The following is a 14,555-nucleotide window of genomic DNA, read 5'->3' on the forward strand; positions in this document are numbered from 1 at the left end:
TTATCATTATACATGAGATTGATTTGAACTGTTGCTGTTACACTCGGCTATTGCAAGGGCATTCTTGTGATGAATGTCTAATAACTTATCACTTAATGGATTTTTATTATCTCATATGTGAGGTGATTGCAGATTGCCAGCCACCTATGGGCAACTGGAGGAGGGAGAGTCTCTTTGGCAGCATTCTTACTCATCCGAAGCATGGTTCTGCAGTTAAATTCAGATTGCTATGATTCCTTCCTAACGAACATGTACAGAACATTTTTGGCACACTCCAAATTTGTTGAACCGAAAAACATAAAACATATCCAGTTTCTTGCTGATTCTGTTGTGGAGTTGTACTCACTAGATATTGCTAAGTCTTACCAGAAGGCATCCATCCTTATACAGCACCTTTCCAAGGTTTTGCAGCATGCCCTCAAAACCAAGACGGAGGTCAGTTTTTCAGCTCATGCATATCACAATTTTAAAAGCCAAATTAGTTTGCTAGTTATCGTGTCTAATTGTTCCTGCTTGTCCATCTATGCATAATGTAGAATATTGCAGTTATTGAATATATTAAAAAGTCTAAGATTTTAGGTTATTGAATATTGTAATATTATGCATTATTGGATGTTTTGGTACCCTTTTTGGTTATAGTATATCAAAAAGCTTAGCCTTTCAAGAGGAAATATCTATGTAAAACCTATATATATGAAATATGATGTTACAATATAAAGAAAATTCCTCATATCTAGTAAACCATCTCCCCCCACTCCTTCACTTTCTCTCTCTGTGAAACTTACTAGGCCCTTGCTTGGTGCCTTCTTTGATAATGGGAAACTCCTAATAATACTTAATATCCAAAAAAAGAAAAAAAAAATTCTGAAAGAACAAAAGCACAATTTATAATACTTGTACAGTGTAGTCGATTGAACCTCAACCTTGCGAAATTATGAACATTATGTATGTAACAAACAAACCTTCTCATTTCCTTAAGAGTCATTGACACTTCCAATTCTGTAGATTGGACTGCAGAATTTGCAATTTGATCAAGCCACATGATCAAGATATAGCTGGATAGATGTTAGACACATCTAGGGATGTAACTGGGTTGGATGTGGTTTCAATGTAGGCATAATTGGATATAACCGATGTCACATGGACTCGGTTAGGAGGTCGATGCACCCGTGTCGACACGCCCCGACACGAGTGCGGCTTCAGACACGGGGCAGACTCGGTCAACAAGTGTTGGACTCGGTCAATGCATCGGGGCCGAGTCCGTCCACTTTATAGAATTGGTCAACTTTGACTGAGCCTATTGTTGTCCATATTTAAAATTTATTTTGGACTCAGGTCGGGTCCGATCCGGATCCAAAATGTTTATCGGGGTCGGGGCCAAACCCTAAAGAGGCTACGCAAGGGGAGGGGCTTACGACAGACCCCTCCCCGCTGATCTTTCCCTCTCCCCCAGCCGTCCCTCGCTCTTCGTCCCCTTCAGTCTCGCCGGCGACCCAGACCCCGACGATCGTAGCCGCAGCCAGCCATCGGCGACCCCAGCCACCGGTTCTCTCAGGTATGCACTCCTCCCTCTTCCGTTCTTCTTCCCCTTCGTCCGGTAGGGGGCGGATCCCCCTGCCTCGTTCGTGTTTTCCGGCAGGGGATGGAGGCCCCTGCTTGAGTTTATTTTTCAGCAGGGAGCTCCCGTGCCTCATATTTGTTTCTCGACAGGGGGCTGCCCCCTGCGTCAGATCTGCTTTCCGGTAGGGGGCTCCGCCCCCTGCCTCAGATCTATTTTCCGGCAGGGGGCTGCCCCCTGCGTCGGATCTGTTTTCCGTTAGGGGACTTCGCCCCCTGCCTCAGTTTATTTTTTGGCAGGGGGCAGAGCCCCCTACCTCGTTCGTGTTTTCCAACAGGGGGTGGAGGCCCCTGTCTCAGTTTATTTTCCAGCAGGGGGCTCCCCTGCCTCAAATCTGTTTTTCGGCAAGGGGCTGCCCCCTGCCTCATATTTGTTTTCCGGTAGGGGGCTCCACCCCCTACCTCAGTCGCAGGTTTTCGGCAGGGGGCGGAGCCCGCCTAAGATCTATTTTCTGATAGGGGGCTCTCCCCCCTGCCTCAACCCCTGCCTTTGTTATTTTCTATCAGGCACACAGTTAGAGGGGTGGAGCTCTTGTTACTATTTTTTTGAAGTGTTTATTAACTTTATTTACATATTTTCTATTCACTTTTCAGATATAATGGGGAGTTCTAGTGGTGTCAATAGAGTTGGTTCAAGTTTAACTCTGAATTAGAAGTTTCTCAACCACTTTGGAGGCTTGTGACAAAAGGGATAAAAAGCTACTGGTGTAAGATTCATAAAAAATATTAAAAATTTGACCAAATAAAAAAACAAAATAAAGCATCATTTATGTACTATTAATATATAATTAGATATTAAGTGGACAATCTAAACTAAATTATAAAACTAATTCAAAGAAATGACTACAATAAAATAATTTAACTGATCCAACAAAGAAGATGTGATTATTTAACCAAGGAACAAGACCAAAAATCACAATAACTAGCAAGAACCACTCTACATATTTGTATAAAGGACAACATAATGCTATACACCACACATAGTTATACTTAGCAAACACAATTATATAATACAAATAGCATGCAGCTAATAAAAAAGCAACAAATCAATGAATTACTAAATCAATATATAATTAATTAATTAATTAACAAGAACAAAGTAATTTTCTGATTAACAGGCCCGATTGTTCAAGAAGAACAGAGGAAGGGAAGAAGAAAAACGAGGAGGAAAGAAGGGGGAGAAGAAGAAAAGGAAGTAGGAGGGAAGAAGAAAAAGAATATCAGAAGAACAATAAGAAGGGGAAGAAAAACAAAAGAAGAAGAAGTTGGGCAGAGGAAGAAGGAGAAGAACGGAAGAAGAAAAGAGAGAGACCTAAGCAATCGGGCCTCCCTTGTTTTTTTAACCTGAGGAGAAGAATATCTGCAGAAGGAAGGAGAAGAAGATCAGCATAGGAAGAATAAGAAGGAGGAGGAGAAGAAAAGAAGAAGAAGAAGAAGAAGAAGAAGAAGAAGAAGAAGAAGAAGAAGAAGAAGAAGAAGAAGAGACGAAGGAGAGAGAGGGGTGCGTACCGAATGGACCCTCCTTCCTCCTCCTTCCTTTCGGCAAAGAGAGAGAGAGAGAGGGCCTTCTTCCTCTTCTTCTTGAAAGAACACGAGAGGGTTCTTCTTCTTCCTTTCGGCAGAGGCGAGAGAGCCCTAAAAAATCGGGCCTCTCTCTTCTTTCAAAAATCGAGAGCCTATTGCCTCACAGGCACTTGCGCTTCATTAACGCGCCTCAAGGCAAAAGCGCACCTTTTACGCTATCCATCAAAAACTTCAAATTAGTCTACCTGAAAGCTGAACACGTTCCATTCGACTAGTGATCCTAAAACAATGACTAAGAGAATAAGCACTCTCCCAAATAACCATACCAACAATGATTCAGACATAGAACACTATATAAGATGATCACAACAAAATTACTTTTCCCACATAATAACCATATAAACATCGATCAATTGACACCATCTTCACCGAAACAATGATGTAAACCATGTTGTGAAAAGCGATGGGGCGTAGAGAAGGGTTCCACTAAAATATGAAGAGAGGAGTAAAGCACAAGCCTTAAAAACACATTTTTAAAAACTTTAAAAAAAAATATATCTAAAAACACAAATAAATAAAAGAAATAACAATGAGAAATAAAAAAACTCAAATAAATACTGAAAGATATGATAATAATATGTAAAAACAACATTAATGTAGCACCTTGATCTTTGTAAGTATCTAACAAATAAACCATCTATTTAAGGTTATGTCCACGAACGTGGATACAATATGGGCATGAGGCATGCATACATGGTTTTTATGAAAATTAGGACAAGACGTCTTCTCTTGAAAGCTTAATTTATAAAAACACAATACGCAACAAATTTTTATACATAAACATAATTACTACGAGATTCGATTAATAAGGGAATATACAACTAAAGTTTAAAACCAAATAATTAAGTAAAAATCAAAGAAGAAGAGGAAGGAGAAGAAGAAGAACGAAGAGAAGAAGAAGATGGAGAACAGAAGAAGAAGAAGAGACAAAGAAGAGAGAGAGTACCTGGGTGGGGGGACAGCTTCCTCTTCCTTCTTCTTTCGGCAGAAAGACAGAGAGAGAGAAAGAGATTTTGGCGGGGATTCGTAGGGAAACGCGATGCTGGGGTTTAGGGTTCTTTTTATCACAGTTCACAGATCGTTGTTCATAGGGTGCGAACCAGTGTTGTTAAAATCGGTTTCTCAAGAAAAAAACTCTTAATGAAATCGAATCGGATTGAATCCGTACTTTTCACCACTGGATGACACGTGTTATTAAAATATTTAAAATGTTAAAAATCTATTAAGAATACTAAAATAGAGTTTGAAATGATAGGTAAATCGGCCTCTTTGAATTGAATTGACTGAGAACGGATTCCATATGAATCAGGCCGAATATGACATTGGTGCAAACGGGTAGAACTGGGCTTAGATCTTTTAGGATCCGAATCTGAATCCAAATTTAAACAGTAGATTCAAATTCAAATTCAAATTCAGATACGATGAGGTAAAGTTGAATCCAAATCCAAAATACATGTGGTGATACTAGATCCCGAAACATAGAACAAAAAGAAGTTATTTATATGCAAGACATAATCTGGTCAGATTTTGCATTGGATCAATTTGAGATCCGAATGCAAAAGTAAACTGATTGAAAATATCAGAATCCCATTATGAATGTACATTTGAATCTTACTTAAAGGATCCATATATGGAGAAAACATGTCTGACTCATATCGTATATTTGACCCTATCCGATCTTCAACCCTAAATTATTCTGATCTTTATTCAAACATACACCACTAAGATCTGATGTTATAGTGGAGATTTGATTCATGTCTATACTTAGGTAAGAACTACAACTGGTTTGCATCCATAGACATGGCCAAACCCATCATGTTGGATCCTGGTTTTGGATCAAGTGTTGCTATAGGGTCTTATTATAAAACATGATTATATAGCTTTATGAGTTTCATGTAACCAAAAATTGGTTATGTAGGGGGGATTACTGGAATTTATGGGGGCACTATCTCTAATTAGTGGTGAATTAAATTTAATCTTATGGAACACCTATAAATGAAGATCATGGTTATGGCAGCTCATATGATAGAGCATTTTGTGCTCAGTAAGAGGATTGTGGAGAGCCCCACGGTTAGAGATTGACTTAAATAGCTCAATTGAGAGAACATGTGTCACTACAAGAAAAGAGGTTATTAGCGACGGAAATTTGCGACATAATTATTTCGTCGCTAGTTAGCGACGGTTTACCGAGCGAAACACATCCGTCGCTATAATCGCTGAAATTTACGAAAATAGTGATGAACTATATCCCGTCGCAAAATCCGTTGCTAATTAGCGGTGGATTTTGCGACGGAATATTTGGTCGTAACGGACGCAGCGTTTGGCGACGGTGTTTGCGACAGACAATTTACCGTCGCGACGTAGCGACGAACTTGGCGACGGAATATATTCCATCGCCATTTACTTGTTTTTGATTTACGACGACTTAGCGACGGAATTACTCTGTCGCTAAGTGTCGCATAACCCTATCCCAGCCCTCTTTTCCTTTTCTTCTTTTGCTGCTGTCGCTCCCGCCAGTCGTTCGTCGTTCCTGGTTCGCCGTCCCCCGCCTAACGTCATTTGCCGATCGTCGTTTGTCGATCGCCGCCGCCCGAAGACAGGTTCGCCAGCCGTCCCCGCCGTTCGTCGTTTCTGGCAGGGGGTTTAACCCCCTACCTTTCCGGCAGGGGGGGTCGACCCCCAGCCGGAAAGGCAGGGGGTTTAACCCCTGCATTTCCAGCAGGGGTTAAACCCCCTGCCTTTCCGGCAGGGGGTCAACCCCTGCTTCCGTTCGGGGTGTTGCAATTGCTAGATCAAGCAGGAAAAGCATAACTATGTGCATAAGTGTGTGTTGTGGCTTGTAAGACAAGTGAAACGATATACACTATGCACTCGAAGCTGCACTCAGAGAGTGCAGGCTAACAAGGGACAAACCCATGCACATGCTAATGCAAAGGCAAATCGAGGGGCAAGGTGGTGAACAGGTTGTGCTTTTCCTGCTTGATCTAGCGATTATCTTGCTTATTGTAGCTTTTGTTCTTTCTTGTCCCTTGCACCCCTATTAGTCTGTTATGAGACTGACCCATTTTCTGGGCAGGTGGTGAACAGGTTGATACAGCTTGCGATGGCACGATGACACGATGCATTCAAGGCAATGCCATTTCCTGACATTGCGCTCCTGGGGACTCTTTTGATAGTTGTGGTATAAGGTTTCTTTGAAAGCATCTCTTTTTATTAGAACTCTGGATTTCTAAAACTGTATTACCAAAAAATGTGGTTCTTCTTTTCATTTCAATAAAATATATATTTGAATTGCAAATCGGTTTGTAAGGGGAAATCTGCTTTTGGTTGTAATGCACCCAAGGTCGAGGGACTTGTTTTTTGAACCTGATCTTCCGCTGAACTTCTGTTTTAAACTCTGATAAATGATTGATTTCAAAGCTTTCAACCTTTTTCATAAAAGGTTTCAAGTCCACGATTTTGGGGCGTTACACCCCATGCCGGAAACGTAGGGGTTTAACCCCTGCCTTTTCGGCATGGGGGGTCGACCCCCTGCCGGAAACGCAAGGGGTTAACCCCCTGCCTGTTCCGGCATGGGGTTAACCCCCTGCCTGTTCCGGCATGGGGTTAACCCCCTGCCGGGGTCGACCTGTCGAAAAGGCAGGGGGGGTCGACCCCCTGCCAGAAACGCAAGGGGTTAACCCTCTGCCTGTTCCGGCATGGGGTTAACCCCCTGCCGGAAAGGCAGGGGGTTAAACCCCTGCGATTCCGGCACGACAGGGGGTTAAACCCCCTGCCTTTCCGGCTGGGGGTCGACCCCCCCTGCCGAAAAGTTAGGGGGTTAAACCCACTGCCAGAAACGACGAACGGCGGGGACGACTGGCGAACCTGTCTTCGGGCGGCAGCGATCGACAAACGACGATCGACAAATGACGTCTGGCGGGGGACGGCGAACCAGGAACGACGAACGGCTGGCGGGAGCGACAGCAGCAAAAGAAGAAAAGGAAAAGAGGGCTGGGATAGGGTTATGCAACACTTAGCTACGAATTAGCGACGGAGAAATTCTGTTGCTAAGCCGCCGTAAATCAAAAACAAGTAAATGGCGACGGAATATATTCCGTCGCCAAGTCCGTCGCTACGTTGCGACGGTAAATTGTCTGTCGCAAACACCGTCGCCAAACGCTGCGTCCGTTACGACCAAGTATTCCGTCGCAAAATCCACCGCTAATTAGCGACGAATTTTGCAACGGGATATAGTTCATCACTATTTTCATAAATTTCAGCGATTATAGCGACGGATGTGTTTCGCTCGGTAAACCGTCGCTAACTAGCGACGAAATAATTCTGTCGCTAATTTCCGTCGCTAATAACATATTTTCTTGTAGTGACACATGTTCTCTCAATTGAGCTATTTAAGTCAATCTCTAACCGTGGGGCTCTCCACAATCCTCTTACTGAGCACAAAATGCTCTATCATATGAGCTGCCATAACCATGGTCTTCATTTATAGGTGTTCCATAAGATTAAATTTAATTCACCAACTAATTAGAGATAGTGCCCCCATAAATTTTAGTAATCCCCCCTACATAACCAATTTTTGGTTAAATGAAACTCATAAAGCTATATAATCATGTTTTATAATAAGACCCTTGTGAACACCCCAAATTTTCCAAAAATTCCTTCTTTGCCCCTGGGTCCATCTTTTAAATAATCAAGTCAAATTTTTGATAAAATTTCCATTCATTTCTCAGATTTGTTGGAAACCAGACCCAATCTTTCATTTCTAACCCATTTTCTGAAGAATTTTCAAAAGAACAACGTTAAAATTCTCAAAAAACCCCTCTTTTGTAAATATTTAAAAAAAAAAATCCAAAAATAGTCTTTAATCTCTCATTTTCCCTAGTTTTAAAGTCTTTTTGTCAAAAATACAAAAATTAGAAAAACACAAAGAAAATACAAAAAAAAAATATATAATAATAAGCTTTTAGAACCACCTTTTGAAAATCATCTTTTATTTAAGTCTATCTTTTTTTTTGAAAAAAATCTTATAAAAAGAACCTCGTTTTGGAAATTTTATAAAGTAGAAAGACATGATTGAAAATAAAAACCCTAATTCGGTTTTTTTCTTTTGATAGGGTCGCTCTCTCTCAGCCTTCACAAAACCTCTCTGGAAAAACCCTCTTCCAAACCCTTTTCTTTCTCTTTTCCCCTCTCGGCTTCCCTTCACGAGCCATCCACTGAAACCCTCTTCCCCATTGCACCCCTCCGAACCACCCATCGCGGAACCACCCGCCTTCTCCTACCTCTCCTGTCGATCTCTAACCGACCACCCTCTCGAATCTTCCCCTTTTCCCCTTTAAAAAAGATCACGCGGGTCTCTCCTCAACCCATCCGCGCTTCACCCCTCCATGTTAAATCCTCGATGCTTCTCCCTTGAAGTTTTCCCCGCTCCTTTCCTTCCTCCTCTTTCCCCTGTTTCCTCTTTTTCCCTGTGTTTTTCCCTCGAATCTTCCCCTTTAAAAAAGATCACGCGGGTCTCATCTCAACCCATCCGCGCTTCACCCCTCCATGTTAAATCCTCGACGCTTCTCCCTTGAAGTTTTCCCCGCTCCTTTCCTTCCTCCTCTTTCCCCTGTTTCCTCTTTTTCCCTGTGTTTTTCCCTTTGATCGACTGAAAATCCATCGTCTAGCAAGCATTGATCAAAAGACATCACCTCCTCTTCTTCGATTACCTAATTTCTGTGAAACGACGGCTAAAAAACAATCGTTCAATCTCATAACCCATTACAGGTAAGTAACCATTTTTCTCTCTTTTCCACCTTTTTTTAAAAAAAAAACATAGTTTCCCCTTTATTTTCAGTGTTCCTTCGTCTTGATTTCCGTTGTTCTTCTTCATTTCTTTTTTTCCATTTTCTTATAAGAGCACTAATGACAGGATCGTCCTGCATACAGCAGGGTCGAATCCTCCATTTGCTACAATCAATGGAATGTTTATTCCAATAAATTCTTTCTGTGTTTATCAAGTTTCCTCAGTTTTTCGATGAAATATTTGTTCCAAACTTGATTTTCCTGCTTTATTCTCACGACTTTCTGTTTGCATTTTCTGTTCTTTTTTTTTTTCTCTCTTTCTTTTCTGTTTTTCTCATTTTATTGCTTCCTTTTTTTTTATTATTCCCCTCTTTAATTTCTGTAACATGGCGTGGGTGTATGGGTTCGTTGTGATCACTTCCATTCATGGTTGCATTTTTTTTATTTTTTTTATATATTTTATATTTTTTTTTATTTTACCTGAGTAGTTTAGCCGATGTCTTCATTATGGGTGTATTTGGCATCTTGTCCATTCTTTCTTTTTAAACATCACTAGTTCACCTTTTTTTTTTACCTCTTCTGTGCTTATTATGTAGTTCAATATAGCATGATATCCTTTTTGCTAGATTTCCCTTTCGTTTGGATATCTTTGGACACATCGTGTATATATATCGGATACATCCGATCATCATAAGTTACGTTATAGGCATCTTTGTTGATATCCGATCATCATAAGTTTTCGTTTGGATAGCATTCATTGTTCCCTTGCATCTCTTCTTTAGGTGGTCTGTTTTATTTCTTTTTTGTTATCTCTTGTTGCTATTCGGTTGTTCCAATATTAATTCAAAGTCAAGATGTTGTTACTGCTTGGAAAGAAATGAAGAGAAGAATATGGTGATGATAATAATGATCCTGCTAGTTGACAGTTATGATATTAGTAACTCACCAAGAATCCTATACTAAAATCCATTGATCCACTACTATAAAGGCCAGTCAGTTGTCATTAGGGAAGGCACTTTGCAGAAGGTATCGTGCGTAGCTGATGAGCTTCCAACTTCCTCTGCCTACCAGCTCGCCACATGTTTGGGAATAGGTAATTAACTTGCAATGTCACATACAACATATTTTCAGCATAATCTACTACTTCTTAAGAGACTGAGCGATACCTATTATCTCTTCTGGTTCCTTTCTAAGCATGGTTTGTGATCTGGGGCTTACATTTTCTGTTGATGGCTTGAATATTTTACATTATTTTATAATAGATGGTTCACAAAATGGGTTTCTGAGAAAACCAAGATTGATGAAGGCATTGTTTTAGGAAGTGATATTCTTCTGTCTATTGAGTGCTCTGCTTTTCACTTGTCGATTGATATTCAGGGTTTGGTTGTGCTGGATGAATGTCTAAACTATGGCTGTTGGGTGATCCGTGCTTGAAGCTGTTGAAGTTACTCTCTACCTAAGTGTCGGTATATCAATTTGAGATGGACTCAAAGTTGGTTCAGCATTAGTTAATAACTATGGATGGAGATTTAGAACGGATCATCTAAACCATCAGATGTGGGCAAGATATCTGAATTTTTCAAACTACTGGGTTTGGTCACTATGAGTTCGTTCTCTTGAATAAGAGTGATCCCAAAATGTACAGCGTCAGTCTGGAGCATATTCATTTTCGACCATGAGAATTGGATTCCTGCATTCTCGTGAGTATTTTCCATCTCAAGCAAACATTGTCCATCTGCTCTTCTGTAACAGTGTCCTGGTTTCGTTCCTTTAAACTCAGAAAATGTCTTATTTATTTCTTTTATGAACTGCAAAAAGTTGATATATACTTTATCAATAATCATCCTCCTGTCATTTAGCCCACATCATGTATTTGATTGTTAGAATACTTTCCTGCAATTTATATTGTTCATCATCTGTACATAAGCACACCCATGTTGCATCTGTATCCATTCACTTGCCCAACATTTGATGCTTTTCATGAATTGTATGTATCAGGATTTGTGAATTTGATTACCGCGCCCATCATATATCATACTGTCAACGGCTCGCTTCCTATGCATAAACACCACCTTCCCTCCCTTCACACCGCAGTGAAGCAGAGCTTGGACATAATTCAGATGGTCGAGCCCAGCAAGCTTCATCATTGACCAGAACAAAGCCCACTTGATTCATAGCAAGTGGCTCCAGCACTGCTTACATCTGAAAGTTTAGTTGATTTCACAACCCTTGCAACCAGTCATTTGAGATTAAGCAGGGACCAGCTCGTCAGGTAGGTTCTTTAGCTGTTGTTGAGCATCGCTGACTAAGTTTCATTAACTAGGCTTGTTGTTATTTCTGAGTTTAACAGGATTTTCTTTTTACTGATTATTAAACTGATTTCCATTATGATTTCTATTGAGTTTCAATGTAACTTTTACTGATTAGTTAATTAGATATTGTTAGCTGTTAATTAAGTAAATTGTTAACCATTAATTAAGTAAGTTGTTAGCTAGATAGTTAAGTAATTAGCTGGTTGTTAGCTATTTCGTAGTTGAAGTACTTAGTTATTTCATAATGAAATTTAATTAGTTCTTTTGTTATCAGTTGATCCCATTGTTTAGATGATAAATTTACTTAGTAATTAGAGTACTCGGTGGACTTACAATGATTAAACCATCTATGTGATGCCCCCAAGGCATATTGGTCCCTGTACATATTTCATTACAGTTTCTGCTGCAAATACACATTTTAACCAACACTAGTCATCTCCATTTCTGCTAGTTCGGTACAACATTACGTTATCATCCTCTGCCATTAACTTCCCTATCATCCCCTGCTGTAGCCACCTATCCCCCATCACCACTGCATACATACTAGTCGCTTCACAACCAGTTATCATTGGACATGGTTACATATGAGTTCTATCATGTCATCTCCAAGCCTGGAGGTGGAATTTGGTTACTATAGAAGAACATCAAGTGGGTGTGAACACCCCAAAATTTTCAAAGTCTTGTAAAAATGACCCTTTTGCCCCTAACCCCGTTTTCTGAGAAAATCAAGTTATTTCTTCAGATTTCTGGATTAGATTCCACATTGACATATTCAAATTCAACTCCGGGTCTGAACTCAATACTTTAAATCCAAATCTGAGCCCCGTTGTCCGATTTCCAAAAATAAAAGCACAAAAATACCAAAAAAAATGACTTTGAAAGGCTCGAGCGGCTCATCCGGCACTCTGTTGGATCCTCGACCCTATATTTCTCAATTCGAGGTTGCAAACCTCGAATATTTCTCAAAAATTTGGACATAAACCCATTTCTGAAGAAATTTTCTCAAAATAGTTTCTAAAATTCTCAGAAAAACTCCTTTTGTAAATATTTTACAAAAACATCAAAAAAATTAGTTTCAATCTTTGATTTCTTGTAAAGCTTTAGGATTTTATTCTAAAAATACAAAAAAATAGAAAAATAACATGAAAAACCAAAAAAATTGGGAAAAGTTACAAGAAAAACAAAGGATTTCAAACCTTGTAAAACAATCTTGCTAAAAGCCTCATTTCCTCAACCATTTTTTTTACAAAAATTTCTTAAAAGGAGTCCTCTTATTGGAAAATGAGAAAATCTAAAACGGAATCCTCCCGCGCGTTTTCCCCTTCTCTTTCTACCCTCCATCTCCAAACCGCATGCTTTCTTCTCCACCATCAATCCTTAACGGATTTCCTCTTCTCGAATTCTCCATTCCCCCTTTAAGAAGAGGCGAGCCCCTGTCTTCAAGAGGCATTACTTTTTTTTTTTCTGGAGATCGATCTTTCTGCAAGAGCACCTCCTCTTTACCCATTATCGATCGAGTTTTCTCTACAAGAGTCCATTATAATCCATCTTCATCCAGTTCTCGGCTAACCCATCTTCTACGCTCAACCCCACTCTCAGGCGTCACTATCCATCATCCATTTTCCTTCAGGCATCTTTCAGATTCCTTGACTTGCATTTCCCCCATCCAACTCATGACACAAGGATCTCTACAAGTAAAACCTCTCTTCATTATCAGAGGATTTCCGCTAAGAAAAGAAAGATTTAATTCATCAAAATTTTTACAGCACTTCAGTAAGTATTTCTTCCATCTCTCAAAACTCTGATATTGTTTTTTTCTTTTTTTTTTAGCCTCATTAACGCACTTGTGGAGAAATCGGACTGCTGTTTAGCATTATCCATTCCCCCAATTGTGCAATATGAAATGGAACCTTTCGATTCCAATATTTCTTTAACATCGTTACCTTTTTTTTTCTGGATTATGTTTTGCTCTGATTCATATCATAAGACTCAATGTTTCTCTTGGGTTTTATCTGAATCTATTTTCTATGAAATCTTTTGGTCTGTAGTGGACATCCAGGTAAGGCATAACTAGATGTTGAACATCTGTTCACTGGTAAGCCATGTAATGTCTAAATGATAATCCAGAGAAAATGACAGGCTCTTTTGGGATCTCTATTCTATCCTCTTAGGAAGGCAGGAATCGGTGCATTTTTTTTTTAGTCCATCGAATTCTGATCCTCTATTGCATCAATCCTCGTGTCAAACACGCATCTACGCAGTCTGTATTTTTTGAGGATACAACAATATGGATTTCTCCTGTTTATAGCATATTTTTATAAATTGTCGTGTGTTATTTCAGTCATTAAGATTTCTTATCTACAGTTGTATTTCCATTATTTCATTAGTCAATACCATTCATTAGCTTTGTTTATCATTATTTTTTTTTTCTTCTTCTTTTACTTGACTACAGTTACTTCCAGTTTGCCCAGATCGTTCATGTTTCAGGTGTGCTAATCATGTCTCACATGTATTACTCTAGCCCCCATTAGCGTCTGTCCTTGTAATGTCCTGTCACTGAGGTATAAATTTGAGTCTCAAGTCCAAAAACTCAATCTCATCTCACGATCAGTCATATTTCTTACCTTATATGCATTAGGAAAAATCTTGTAAAGATAGAGACATCATCGTTTCTGGAATTTAGTTGAGCTCCAGCACCTTCAGTATAGTTGTTGTATTCCCTGTACATAGAGAAATCTGGAAAATATACCTCCCGTATGGGACCATGGAACCTTTGTGCCCAATGGCGGGTCTTCATGGTGAAAATGCTAATAGTGGTGCCTGGCAAACCAAGAATATGCTGAGAGTTAAAACACTGTTGTTAATCATATTATCATTCAAATCAAAGGTAAATGTGTAGTTAGGTATGAAATAGTTTCTTGTGGATCACTTGATTGGGTGCTACTTGGTAATCATCAGTGATGTAATGATAATCGTCAAATACTTCTAGTGAATGGTTATTAGGATCTTTGCTGGTGGGAGGCCAATTGCGAAAAAGTCTTGAGAATAAGGAGGTGTCATGACCTTCCATTAAGTGCATTCTCTGTTTATTACTCAGGAGCACAAAATTTGAGTTGCAGGAATTGAAAATTTAATAACTGTATCTTGGTCTAAATAATGCGACAGTCCATCAGCTCGCTGAAAGGACAACTGGTTTGAAGGTAATGGTATGGGCAGACTTCATCTTTTCCATTATGACAAATTGTGTTTAAGATT

This window comes from Nuphar pumila, chromosome 13 (assembly GCF_984573655.1).
Source record: "Nuphar pumila chromosome 13, dmNupPumi1.hap1.1, whole genome shotgun sequence".
Lineage (NCBI taxonomy): Eukaryota > Viridiplantae > Streptophyta > Magnoliopsida > Nymphaeales > Nymphaeaceae > Nuphar > Nuphar pumila.